The 14,454-nt window shown below is 51.8% G+C and overlaps 2 pseudogenes; both read right to left on the bottom strand.

The window, feature by feature from the left end:
* Window positions 1–3,160: 3,160 nt before the first annotated feature.
* LOC102240112 lies at window positions 3,161–4,004 on the bottom strand (annotated as a pseudogene).
* A 427-nt stretch (window positions 4,005–4,431) lies between these two features.
* Window positions 4,432–14,454, bottom strand: part of LOC102239808 — a 19,166-nt pseudogene continuing 9,143 nt past the window's right edge.

The following is a 14,454-nucleotide window of genomic DNA, read 5'->3' as shown; positions in this document are numbered from 1 at the left end:
GGGGATGATAAGAGCCCAACACTCTTTCCTACTTGCTCTACGGGTCCCCATGGGCCCTCTGTGAGCTGTCAGTCTCCTGGCTCCTGCTTGCCTCTCAGAGAAGGGGGAGGGAGGTAAAATGCTTTGTAGATTGTGGAGCCTTCATGGAAATTTGGGGGAAACCTGGAAACCCCGCACAGCTTTATTTCTGACGGCCCACCAGGAACTGGCCAACACTCTCCCAGGAAGCTTGCTTGCCCTGGTGTTACTGGTGAGGGAATAACCGGGTAAACCAACGTGCCTAGTGTGGCAGGAATTGGAGTAGGCTTTAGGGATAACAGATAAGACACAATTCCTGCGCTCAAGATGCTTATGAAGTATATAAAGTAAAGAATATGCGGAAAATACTTCATCTGCTCAAAAAGTTCTAGAACTGAACTTTTTCATAACTTATGATAGCAACCTAGTTTAACCTGAAATCACTTTGTAGCAGAATCTGACCTGACCTGACATCAGGCTATGAATTATAGCTTTCTCCATCTCGCTAAGCGTGAACATTCCCACACTGCACTGCAGGCGTACTGATGTGCTGATTAACAGGGAGCTGCCCCAGACCCCACTAGGGTATAATGTACAGTGTCTACACCAAATCATCTCCCTCAGATCTGAGCTCTTCTGACTTGTAAAATACATCTGCTTTTTAAGGGTCTCTACAGCTTTCTCCATCTCGCTAAGCGTGAACATTCCCACACTGCACTGCAGGCGCACTGATGTGCTGATGATTAACAGGGAGCTGCCCCAGCCCTCACTAGGGTATAATGTACAGTGTCTACACCAAATTATCTCCCTCAGATCTGAGCTCTTCTGAATTGTAAAATACATCTGCTTTTTAAGGGTCCTTATTCATCCCAGGGCTTCTGATAAGGGATTGTATTTTCCTTAAGTCCTTTTGGTCTAAAGCAGGGGTGGGGAACCTTTTTAATCTTTTTTTTTTTTTTTTTTTTGGCCAAGGGCCATTTGGATATTTATAACATCATTCGTGGGCCATACACAATGATCAGCTTAGAGCTTACATTGCTATGAAAGAAAGCTCCTAGATTTATTGAATTCCGAGTCCCACCTGCGGTTGCCTTGACAGGGTCAGACCAAACAATACAGCCTGCGGGCTGGACGTCCCCCACCCCTAAAGGAATCCCAGAGCTTTGAAGTTCATGTCCACAGCGAAGCCAGAACTCCCCGCAAAGAGCCTGTGAACGAGCACTAGATACAAGTGGAAGAGGCCCAGCATTGCTGTGTGGTCAGTCAGCCATGGCCCTTTGAATGTCCCCTGCTGCAGAGCGCTGGGCCAAGCTTGCCCGGAGAACCTTCCAGAGCCCCATGACACCACGTGGAGATGGTCTGACCAGCTGGCAGTGTTGGCCAAAGGGCACAGCACGGCTGCACAACCCACAAAGGCAGGACCGTCCCTGCTGTGGTGCTGAGCCTCTGTCCAGCAGTCAGTGCTGAGTCAGGGCAGGTTCCGACCGCAGGAGCAATCCTCCCAGCAGCCGGGGGCACCCAGGAATGGGAGATCCAGGCTGAGGAATGCAGAGTCCAGGCCAGGAAGGGGGCAGCAAGGTCCCAGCCCCACACAGGGGGCTCGGGGCGGGGCTGGGGTCCCAGAGAAGGGCACAGGCAAAGCAACCAGGGCTCGGCCTCAAAGCTGCCAGGACAAGAGCTCAGGTGGTGGGGGCAGCACGGAAGACCAGGCACCTGCCTGGGACGAAGGCAGGGACTGGGTCTCCGGAGCAAGGCTGCCGGTTGCTGAGTTGCAGCCCAGGGAGCTGGGACAACCTCAGAATCTGGCGTGGCCCCTGAGACTGGACATGGATGAGATTCTGGAAGGTTCGCCCTGCAGGCAGGGCCTGGCAGCAGGGACTGAGGGCCCGCAGGGAAGGGGATGGGAAAACCCTCTAGGTTCCAGAGACCACAGTGACTTGGGTTGGTCGCTGGGCAGAGGAGTCTTAGTCTTGCCCAAGGAAAGATTAGGCCCTTGCCCGGCTCCTGGGACTTGACCTCTAAGTCCTGGAATATGCTGCCTGGTGACAGCGTCTCTGTGCACTGGGGGGCCTTGGACGTGCCAGTAGGTTAGGCTAATACTGAGGCATGTGGTGGGGTCTTGGGCCACACACAATCTACTCCACCTCTGGAGGGGCTGCCCACCAAGGTCAGCCATACCTACCTGACTGAGCCCCAAGGTCAGCCATACCTACCTGACTGAGCCCCAATTCAAAACCCCGACACCAAGACCGTGGGTGAGTGTCCCTGGCTGGCAGCCCTCTGTTCCCACTGCCAGGTATCGTTGCTGGGAGTGTGAGTGCTGTTCACACACCCTCCCTGGGAGCGGGCAGCTGGGATGGGCTCGGGGCCCCTCCTGGGCCCTGCCCCGTGTGCTGCTGACTTTAATATCGCTCTGTGGTAACTGTGCCAGGAGGAGAAGAGCCTTTCTACTCCTGTGAGTCCTTCTAGTCATCGCTGAACCTACAGGTAGTCTTGGGGACCTGCAGCCCAGCTTCCTCCCTAAGTCAGACTCCAAATGGACCCTGAATGCCAAGCCCTTGGGTACCGTTCTCACTCTTCCCTGTGCGTCCATCTCGGTGACCCCATGGTTCCTAGGTCGACGCATTTTGGCCAAGGGCTGGCCACTGAGTGCCCCCATCTCGGTGCCCCCGTGACCGCTGAGTGCCCTCTGCAGAGGAGTGTGCTGCGGCTGCCAGTCCCTCTTGGAGATGGGGGCACTCTCCAAGGCCGAGGGCCACGGGCAAGGGAGCCAGTGTGACTCCCTGAGCTTCCCAGCAGCACCCAGTCAGAGGTTCCATTCCCACTTGTCACCCTCCCTCTCTGCCCCCTGGACCGCCCCCCCCATCATTCTAGGGGCTGTCCTGCCCCTTCGGTCTCTCTCGTGGTCACCCCAGCTGTCCCTGCTTGGTGGAGCGTTTCTCCAGAACAGCTACAGCCCAGGTGGTGAGAGAGGTGCCCTCACCCTCCTGACCCCAGCAGGTGTTCCCCTGGCCCCTCCCAGCGTCCCTGTGAGCTGGAAGACGGAGGGAAATTAACTTCACGGACATGCAGATGGCATCCCCAGGATTGGTGTCTACCCTCATCTTCTTCTTTTTCTTTTTTTTTCCTTCCGTAGTTTTTATTTTCTTTCCTGTCTCCCCCAGCCCTCAGAAATGCCACCATATAAAGCCCAGTAGCAGTTAGCTTAGGCTCCAATCTTCCCCTTGGGTAAGAAAGGGTAGAGAGAAGAGAGTCACTCCTGGGTCTCCATGCTTTCCTCCTCCTCTCCTTGAGGTAGTTCTTCTGTATTCTCCTCCTCTTCCTCTCCTTCCTTCTCTGGTGGCTTCTCATAAGCCTTTTCTGAAGGTGTCACTATCACTCCATCCCAGGTAGATATTTCAGAAGCAAGATAGCTGGCATCACCCTCCTGGCCAAGGATCTTCCTAAAGCCACCATGTGAGAGGATTCGGACCAGAGTCTGAGCTGTGTAGCAGACCATGTCCTGCTGTTCCAAAGTCATGACCGTGTGTACTCTGAAGTTGCCACTCTCACAGGGGTCTGTGATACCCATTGACCCTGGCACGAACAGTCCTGCAGCCAGAATCTGCAAGCAACGCCTGTATGCCACATTGAGGGCCAAAGGCTGTCTGGTGGGGTTGTTCATCACAGCATAGTGCCCGAGTAGGTCAAGGATCCAGGGTGTGAGGGGCTCAAAGCCAGGAAAACGAATCCTCAGGTCCTTCAGAAGTCTGATGAGAACTTTAACTGTGGACGGAAAAGCATTTTCTTCAAACCAGCGGGCATGTCGGATGGGTGCTAAGGCACTCTGCAACACCTTGATGTCCAAATGGAGTTCTGGATCCAGTTTTCAGAGACTGGGTGGCACTGTTGTAATGAGAATCTTCACTGTAGCATCAGAAGAACTGATCTCAAAGCCAGTTTCATTGGTCAGCATGGTCCAAACTTCAGAAGGATCCCGTGCTCTTAGGCTTCCCATGACTTTGTTCCCTAAGGCAGCAACAGTTTCCAACGTTGGCAAAATCTTTAGGATGACCGCCAGGTCAGCCACATTATGTCCTGTAGTCATTGCTCCCTTTTTGTATGATCCAACCTGTCGCACTTCTTCAGTTTGCACTTCAAATGTCCTTGGAGCCACAATCAAATTGCCAATCACATTGTTTATTTTTGTCACCAGAGAAAAGATAGAGGCCTGTTCAGCAGAATTAGGAGCAAGGTCCTGATTTCTTTTCGGCAATGCCTCACTGAAGGAAGATTCATCAGGTGCTGGCTTAACCCGAGGGAAGGCCACTTCATCTAGCGTTCACAATGAAAATACTCGAGTAGCATTTTCAATTAAGAGTACAGAAAGCAAAAAGGGTGGCCAGATACCACAGAAATACAAGACCAAGAAAGAGCCCTAGTAGGAAGTACTTTATTTTTCTTAGAAAAAAAAAATTTCCAGGCATGAACAGTTGACATTTCAACAACAAAGTACTGGTTGAGAGAGGTTTCAAGGAGCTGGAGACTCTACAATATCATGAAGAAAAGTTGGTAACCTGCTTCACTAGAGATGGGAGACTTCTGGCTACTAAGTCAACATAAGAATTCAGCGGGATGACATTTCCTTCCGTGGTTTATTTTTATTTTCTTTCCTGTCTCCCCCAGCCCTCAGAAATGCCACCATATAAAGCCCAGTAGCAGTTAGCTTAGGCTCCAATCTTCCCCTTGGGTAAGAAAGGGTAGAGAGAAGAGAGTCACTCCTGGGTCTCCATGCTTTCCTCCTCCTCTCCTTGAGGTAGTTCTTCTGTATTCTCCTCCTCTTCCTCTCCTTCCTTCTCTGGTGGCTTCTCATAAGCCTTTTCTGAAGGTGTCACTATCACTCCATCCCAGGTAGATATTTCAGAAGCAAGATAGCTGGCATCACCCTCCTGGCCAAGGATCTTCCTAAAGCCACCATGTGAGAGGATTCGGACCAGAGTCTGAGCTGTGTAGCAGACCATGTCCTGCTGTTCCAAAGTCATGACCGTGTGTACTCTGAAGTTGCCACTCTCACAGGGGTCTGTGATACCCATTGACCCTGGCACGAACAGTCCTGCAGCCAGAATCTGCAAGCAACGCCTGTATGCCACATTGAGGGCCAAAGGCTGTCTGGTGGGGTTGTTCATCACGGCATAGTGCCCAAGTAGGTCAAGGATCCAGGGTGTGAGGGGCTCAAAGCCAGGAAAACGAATCCTCAGGTCCTCCAGAAGTCTGATGAGAACTTTAACTGTGGACGGAAAAGCATTTTCTTCAAACCAGCGGGCATGTCGGATGGGTGCTAAGGCACTCTGCAACACCTTGATGTCCAAATGGAGTTCTGGATCCAGTTTTCGGAGACTGGGTGGCACTGTTGTAATGAGAATCTTCACTGTAGCATCAGAAGAACTGATCTCAAAGCCAGTTTCATTGGTCAGCATGGTCCAAACTTCAGAAGGATCCCGTGCTCTTAGGCTTCCCATGACTTTGTTCCCTAAGGCAGCAACAGTTTCCAACGTTGGCAAAATCTTTAGGATGACCGCCAGGTCAGCCACATTATGTCCTGTAGTCATTGCTCCCTTTTTGTATGATCCAACCTGTCGCACTTCTTCAGTTTGCACTTCAAATGTCCTTGGAGCCACAATCAAATTGCCAATCACATTGTTTATTTTTGTCACCAGAGAAAAGATAGAGGCCTGTTCAGCAGAATTAGGAGCAAGGTCCTGATTTCTTTTCGGCAATGCCTCACTGAAGGAAGATTCATCAGGTGCTGGCTTAACCCGAGGGAAGGCCACTTCACACAAATAGAAATCAAATGCGATGTGGGGCACCAAGGGCCTGAACCCTCCTCCCGGGCCTCCTCGGGAACCAAAGCGCCCGCCAGGACTTCGGCCTCTGTCGCCCCTCAGGGCGCCCCAGATCCTGAACAATGGAAGCCACACCAACAGCCCCTCTCCTCTGAGCAGCCGCCAGGCGCAGAGGTGGCTTGCCGGGATGCCAACACACCACGCGCGATTGGCTCCCGCCTCGCTCCTCCGCTTATGCCTATTGGTTTACCGTAGAAAACGGGCCTGTAAACCAATTAAAAACCCCTGCCGCGCCAGGAACTAGCCAATCAGATTAGACTAGACAGTAATGACGATTTTTTTTTTTCTTTTTACCAGACATTAGACGGCGCTGTGTAAAGAGATTAGGACAGAGATTATGTAGGAAACTTTCTATAGGAATCAGGAGATACTTACACCTATGGGAGCAGAGTGGCGCAGCAGAAGCATTTTGGGCCCATAACCCAGAGGTCGATGGATCGAAACCATCCTCTGCTAGCTGCACTGTTTTTCTTTCTCTTTCCCTTCACTAGAATAAAAGAGAATTTTTACTTTTTCAGTAAAAGTAAACGCCATCCTTCTACTTTTTCCTCCCTCAAAAAATGCAATCTTTTGAAGCTGTTTTTGCCATTAGCAGTGAAATGAGGGAATAGGAAGGGACTTTTTAAGCAGCAATGGACACTATTCAGAAGAAGCGGCTTTGAGAAAAGGAGGGTGTGTTGATTGAATCCGAGGGGAAAGCACTGATGGTGAGGGACTAGAAAGGAAACCGAGGCAGCTTCGGAAAGAGATTTCAGAGAAAGCGAGCAAGGGAAGAAGCAAGGAGAGAAGGACCCGGCCCATCCCCGTGGCAGTTTCCCCGCACTTCTTTTCTTCCCTCATCTCTTCTTTGAGCGACACCCTCAATCTCTCCTCCATTTGCTCTCATCTTATCTCCACGCAGAAGAATAAACCGAGACCAGATGACGAAAAAGTCCTTCCGCCGACTGCAGAGCAGAGTTACCAAATCCACGCCCCGCTAGGAAAGGAAGCAGGTCACGGGAAGCAGAAAGCCTAGTCTCAGCTTAAACAGCAAACCTGCATTTGCCTTAAGACGTCTAGTTCTGTGTTTAAGGCACAGACTCTGAGCCCACGTGGGTTGGAAGCCTCTATCTGCCAGCTGCGGACCCCGGGGAAGGCACTGTGCCTCTGTTCGCAGCCTTGGTTTCCTCGTGGCCATGAAGTAATGATTCAGCATGTCTAACAGATAGCAAGTTCTTACACCAGCGACAGGCGCACAGGAGCACTACCTGTGTTAGCGATTATCACTGTAATCTCAAATGCATACAATTACTTAAGCTGCAGTACTAAACTTCCCCACCCCATCCCTTTTCCCATCAAATCTGAGATTTGCCATGTTCTAGATCCCTCAGTACAGCACCGAGGGCCCCATGTTGTAAAGTAAAGAAATAGGGGAAATTTGACCTAAAACAAATCCCGCCAAAGTCCCTGTCGTGGAGTGTTTGGTGCCAACTGACCCCGTTTCCTGCAGCACCGAGGCTAAAACCCGTTGCCTGGCACCAGAGCCCAGGCCATCCTTGCTTGGCTATGGGTTTCCATCACGGTCTCTTTGACCTTGAAAACCCTAAGGAGCCTTCCCCCAAGCCAATGTTTTGAAACATCCATTTTTATATTCCAGCGCAATGCACCCTGTAAAAACGGAGATACATGAGGGGTTTTCCTTTCTTTTGTGAGGTGGAAAATGGACTATTTTGGTTGTAGGCGGACTATTTTAGGAAAAGCACGAATATGGAAGCTGAGGACCTGGGGACCAGTTTCCTGTGCACATGCTTCTTGGAAAGGCTTCTGCTATCGGCAAGGACAGGCGGAGCCCATGTGGGAGATTATGTTCCGGAGTACAATGCCTTGGATGCAGCGGGCAAGGACTAAGAAGAAACAACAGGATCGAAAGCATGGAGGCAAGGAGCCCAGGGCAGGTTTGAGGAACAGAAGGCTCTGGCTGAAGTCAAGGTGTGAGAGGGATTCCTAGAAGCGAGACTGGAAAGGGCGGCCGGAATGAAAGCACTAGAGCAAGCATGTCAGACTCGTGGCCCGTGGGCCGCAGGTGGCCCACAACGAATATTTTTGCGGCCCAGCCAACATAACGGTATGTAAGAAACATTTAAATAAAAACTTCGTAACTTCATTTTTACAATATCCTGTTATACATACTTATTAATAATGAACTACAACATTCACTAATGACTGATTACTATAATCGTGTTGCATTCATTTCCCTTAACGCCTTACGCGCAGGCGCTCCATTTCTCTCCACTAATACTAACAGCGACTATTCTAGCAGCCGATGGCCACATCAATTAGTCTTGGACTGACTTGTTTGGTGTGCGCAACAGGAAATAGTTCGCTTTCAGAGAACAAGAAAAATAGGTTTGTTTGCGTGACGCTTATTAATTTGTGCAGTTATTCAGTGTCTGGTAAGTTAATGTCCAAGAAAAAATATTAATTTTTATTAAAATGTCCTATTATTTTATGTTAATGATGACTCACTTATTTCAGCCCTTTGTATTCAGCATATCTATCGAAATAAACCTACGTTTCTATAAAAATTGAAGCTTTCGTTTTTTTGCGGCCCACATAAACTCAAACCTTGTTTATTTGGCCCGTGCTAGCCTTTGAGTTTGACATGCTTGCTCTAGAGTCTTGAACACCACACTCGGGTGTTTGGCTACAGCTTCATTCCATAGGGACTAAGTCTTGAGTCGAAGCAGCAGCTGAGGGGTGATGGCAAGGACACTTTGTTGGAAATCTAGAGACCTGGGTTCCATTTTGCCTTGGTCACATGGGACATCAGGAAGTCCCTCTGAAGCTGGGTGTCTTCAGTCAAGTTCCCTGAGCCTGGGGCAGGGGTCGGTGCATTTGACTCACTGAGGCAGGCTGTCACACAGTGGGAATGTGGGAAGCAGGGTGAAGGGTCTGGCTCTGTCTCAGGTGAAGACCTCAGCCTGGCCCACAGATGCTCTGGGTGTAACTCACTCCGCAGCATAGTCCCTCAGGCAAGGGCCAGGCTTTGCACCCGCATGAGTAATCACTGGCCACTGGAACCTGCAGGGAGAGGGAGAGGCTGCCCCTGCAGCCAGTGGGCCTCCGGACAAGGCCAGCTGTGCTGGTGTGGGGGAAATGTTGTATACTGGTGAGCTACTGTGTGTCTCTTTCCAACTCCACACTCAATGACCTCTCGTTGGTACCTTGAAATTGACCACCGTGGGAGAGTTTACACAACAGAGACCCCTATACAACAGGGCTTCCCTTTTTATCCAGTGAACCCACAGTTAAACATTACCCAGCACATCACTGGTTCAGACTGACTCATTCTCCCCCACCCACAAAAACACCCACCGATAGTGAGATGCCAGGCCTAGGGACGGTTCCCCCAGGGCAAGGGGAGGGGAGGGGAGGAGCTTTTGTTTGTTCTTGGAAGTTTTAAAGCTGGGTGTTAGTAAAAGAAGAAACACTATGGTGGGGGGGTCTCTGCCCCGCCCCCCACCCACCCCCACCATTGCAGGTAGGATCCTAGTCATGGCACTTGGTCCCTGTGAAGCGGAAGGAGCTCATGGCCCATGAAAAAGTTGGAATGGTCTTGAATGACGCCTGTTTACCGACCTGTTTAAAATGCTCTCTTGTGTCTGAGAGACTGTGGCACGACTTCCTTCAGCCCCCTTTCAATGAGGGTGCGAGGACTCATTACACACCGGAAGCTGGCATTTCCCCAGCTCCTAACACTGCAGGACGGAAGGAGTCGGTTCATTTGAAACCCGAGAGGGAGCACGCTGTAATGATGACCGCTCTTTTTACCAAGCCATTGCTATTTCACAGACAAACTCTTGGTTGTAAAATGAACTCTTGGAGGACCCTTGACAGGAAGCCTGCACAAACACTCATGAAACTGTGACAAATCTGCGTTTAGAAGTGCTCACCATCCCATCTGCCCTGGCACGCCCACTCTCCTGGGTCCACCCACCCAGGGGAGGAAGGAGGCAGGGGCACTCATCTCGGGCCTGGCCTCCCACACCGAGCTCAGGTGTAAAGCTCACAGACATGAGGACAGACACTTATTTAAAACAGACACCCCCTCCTGCTCACCTCCCAGGGGTTCCAGGCATCAATAAGATACACTAATTGGGAGAGCCAGTCCCACAGGCTGGTCCTCAGCTGCTACCTCCTGGCTCCCAGCTCATGCGGATCCTGGCAGCCACAGGGACTTCTGGGGGCAGGGGGGATGGGGGAGGGGATGGGGAAGAAGCAGAGGAGCCTGGGGGACAGCCTGGGCCTGAAAAAAAGTGCAGGGGACCCTGCGCCCCAGCCTGCTGGGTCTGGTCCAGGCACAAGGAGGCATCCTTAACCACTTGGACGGAGAGTTCCTTTGGCAGAAATGGAGAGGACCCGCGGGTACATTTTCCTGAGAGAAAACTCAGACACACGGTTGAAACGTATTTACCCATTTGCCGTGTGCCAGAGGCAGTGTCAGGAAGATGATCTGGAGGCTGAGCTGTTGCAATGTGTAGGGCATTTCAATGGTTACGGGAAGCAACAGGAAATACCACTGTAAATCTTCTCTTACCCAGAAAACCCATGGCTGCCACATGCAGGCCTTCTGTGGTTGCTGCATGAAGACAAATATTTTCCTTGGCTGGATTTCCATAGCCAGCATGATTATTTTTGTCTAATATGTTTACTTCTCCAAAAAATAATTCTGGCATCGTCATATCCATTTAAAATATACAAAGGAAACATTGCTTTTTAGGCGACTGGGGCACTCACACCTCTTTTTACTTCCCTCCTTTGATCTGTGCATTTTTCCTGTACTTGACAATACCTGCTTCCTCCGTTTGGCCTGCGTTTATTCGCCCAGGGAGCGTTCTTTCCAGTGTGCTCGGAGATGTTCCCCTGCCCACCTCAGCACAGCACCAGGCACACAGGGGCACTCCGTTCGTGTAGGTGCATTCGGGGGCGCGGTGCAGGCCGGGCCCTGCCCAGCTCCGCGCACGGCCTTCCTGCTGTAGTCCAGTGCTGCCCATAGAACCTTCCGCCACATTGGACCTGTTTTTCCTCTGCGTCGGCCAGTACCACCGTGGCCACTGGCCCCTGGACATGTGGCTGGTGTAACGGAAGAACTGAATTTGTCATTTGGGTTCATTGAAGTAGTCACACAAGGCTAGTGGCTACCATCCCCAGACAGTCCAGTTTATAGGTTCAGAACAGCTCTGCCTTCATTCATTCATACATTCCTTCGACAAATATGTTTGGAGCCTCAGCAGTAGGTAGCTGCTGGGCTAGGCTCTGTGGATACAGGATTCCCTGCTCTCAGGGAACTTCCAGTCAGGTAAAGAAACACCACGTGGTGAGGGGGGCCTTTATCGCGTGCTTGCCTACCCGGATGAGAGGCGGGGTCTGGCTGAGGGAGACATTTTCCCACAGGAGCTGTTTAAACTGAGTCTTAAACTAGGAGAACTGCACACCACAAAGAGAAAGTGAACGCGAGGTTTCAGGAAAAGAGGCTGTTGAATATGTCTTCGCCATCTGATTACGGTGAAACGGATGCCTCTGTGGTTAGTAGTGCAAGATCACTCTCAGGCTATTTGCACAAATGTGTTGGAAAGAAAAAGCTCTCGACAAAGGTTTCCTAGATGCTGGCATTCCCAGCTGGGGAGGGGTCTTGCTCATTCCTGCTTGGTTTTATTTTTTTTAATATTTTATTGATTTTTTACAGAGAGGAAGGGAGAGGGATAGAGAGTTAGAAACATCAATGAGAGAGAAACATTGATCAGCTGCCTCCTGCACACTTCCCACTGGGGATGTGCCCACAACCAAGGTACATGCCCTTGACCGGAATCGAACCTGGGACCCCTCAGTCCCCAGACCGACGCTCTATCCACGGAGCCAAACCAGCTAGGGCCCTGCTTGGTTTTAAAGGCCAAGCGCTTCCGCACGTCTCCCCTGCACAGATACCACAAAGCATTTGACCACTGTGTCCTAGACGGGCTCGCGGATCATCCTCGTGTGCACACATCGCCGTGACCTGCTAGTGTTTCTGCAGGTGGATCCTCAGAGGCTGCATGGCAGGTCAAAGGGCTCATTCAAAGCCCCGATGGTATTTGCAAATGGCTCTCTCAAAAGGCTGTCACAAGCTAAACCTCCACAAAAATGCAGGAAACTGCCTGTCTCCCACACCTTCTGTGACCATGTGGAGGAGGGCGGCTTGGAAGGTGTACCAGACACTGGCGGCCCGGCCCTGTCCCTCAGCGTTTACCATCCCTGTGCCCAGTGTCTTCTGCCAGCACCGGAGACTCGTTGCCTGGGGGCTCTCTCTGGGCCTGAGCCCAGGATAAGGCAGGCGGGGCTTGTGACATTTGGTTGGGAGCCATGAGATGCTCGGGAATGTAGAAATCACTAATGACTTGCCATTTGCCTTGACAAAGGGACACAGCGAGTGAGGTCTCCGGTCCAGGGCCAGCAGAGTCCGTGCCGGCTGGGGTTGGAGACAGAACTAGGGACACAAACTCAGGGAAGAAAAGGAAGCAGGAAGGCCAGACCAATGTCTGGAAAGAAAGAGCGACCACTTCGTGGCCTCGGCACTAAGTCTTTTCCTGCCGAGCTTGTAGGCCAGCCTGCACAGGCCGAGGCTGCTTCCTCCCGGAGTCCGCCACCAGCAGGGGGTGCCCCTCCCCTGATCAGAACAGGCCTGCGGCTGAGGACAGCCTCCCTCTCCGCCCTCCTGGCCCCAGGCTCTGCATTTCCCTAAGACCCAGGCTTCTTTTCTTTACACCTGACTTCCAGCTCAGCTTTAACCATCAAATCACTGTGTAATAAAATACTTACCTCCTAGTGCTGTGAAAAGCAAGTGAATGATGTATACAAGGAAACAGCAGCTGGCATACTACAGGTGCTTAGAAAAGGGAAATTATTTCCTTTGTCCCACAGAGCCAGCCACAGCTGCACAGTAAGGGGAGTCCGGGGGAGCCTGCCCTGGATCCAGGCCTGAGGAGCCCTAGTGCTTTGAAGCACCTGCCTCTAGGTTTTCTAAGTTACCTTCCTCCCCACCCCCCAGCCCCCTCCAGTGCCTGGGACTGGCTGAGGCCAGTGGTGCCATCTGGACAGGGCTCCCCAGTTTCCAGATTCTGCCCGTCAGAGCATTTTCCAATCCTCTCACTCCCTTCTGTCTCTCTCCAGACACCCCCACAAGCCCCAGGACCGGCTGGGATGAGGTCATCCCAGGGCCCTGTGGTCAGGCCCGGCTCCAGGAGGGTGCACTGCTTTGTTCAGTGTGCTGTTTCATTCACAGGGTTGTGTGCAATCAGCTGCCAGAATGACAATGAGACAAGATTTTGAAATCAAATTGTTTGTTTAGACCCGGAACCTGCAAAAAACAAAACAAAACAAAACAAAACTTTTGCCCAGAATCCCTGACACCCGTGAGCAGCTGTGTTTTCGGTCTGCCATATCCACCTTTCCTCCTTTCCCCCTTTCCCATGGCTCCATCTTTGGCCAATAGTTGTAATTGTTGATCTCAAAGCACCTAACTGAAGAGTGGGACAGTTTGTCAGTTTCCTGGGTGATGTTATCTATCATTATTCGTCATCATTCCTTCAGCAAGTATTTATGAACCTGCTGTGTTCAAGGGCTGGGGTGAGCATGGGGAACAAGACGATTCCTGCTCTCCCAGAGCTCACAGGCTGGGTGGGCGGGGGAGACAGAAAGGCAGGCAGGTAGGTATAGTTCAGCGAAGGTGGTGTCAGAAGGCACTGTGTGAACTCAGAGGCAGCCCAATGTGGCGGAGAATGGGACCTCAGGGGGCCGCTGAGGGAACTGTGCCTGGGACAGGGAGCCCGACTTCCAAGTGCTTTTCCAAGCGTAAGATCATGCCTGGACCCAGATCCTTCGGCTGCTCCAGGCTATATGTGAGCTCCTCCTGCCTGTGCATGTTAGCCAGGGCCGAATGCACTCTCCACGTCTGAGCTAGAAGGGACCAGAGGGATGGTCCCACCAACTCTTCGTTGTGTAGTTGCGGGAACTGTGGCTCACAGAGCCGTGTCCTGCCCGTGTAAGAGGTTAGTCACCCACCAGGACTTGCACTTGGGTCTGTCTCGCAGGCCTTGGCTTCTCCCAACTAACTCAAATATGGGACAAGGCCTGACCCCCTCTTAGGGCAGATGACCACCCCCCTTTTAAGGACCACCCTTCCCCCAGCAGGTGTCACAACCTCTCTCACATCCCCAATTTGGGACCCAACGACTCTTGAATCAACAAACATTCCTGGAGAGTCTTTCATAAGCAGGTCTCCGGAGGAGGACCAATTTCCGCCCCCAAGAAGCCACAGTCTGATGGTGGAGGGGCAGATACGGGACAAACACGTGAGATGCTGCGGCCTCAGCACACGCTCTCTGTGCGCTTGGCGATGAGCAGGCGCTCAGCGGAACGGGCGCTCCTTATGATCATTTTCAAAGCCGGTGCGCAGAGAGGCCGTGGGTGGGTGAGAAGAGAAAGGGCCTTTCCTGGTCCAGGCTCCGCGAACCATTCCCGACGCGCCGGGCGGGGACGC

This window comes from Myotis brandtii, unplaced genomic scaffold, assembly GCF_000412655.1.
Source record: "Myotis brandtii unplaced genomic scaffold, ASM41265v1 scaffold898, whole genome shotgun sequence".
NCBI classification, from domain to species: Eukaryota; Metazoa; Chordata; class Mammalia; order Chiroptera; family Vespertilionidae; genus Myotis; species Myotis brandtii.
Note: the sequence above shows the minus strand (reverse complement) of the source record. Positions and strands in the feature narration are given on the sequence as shown.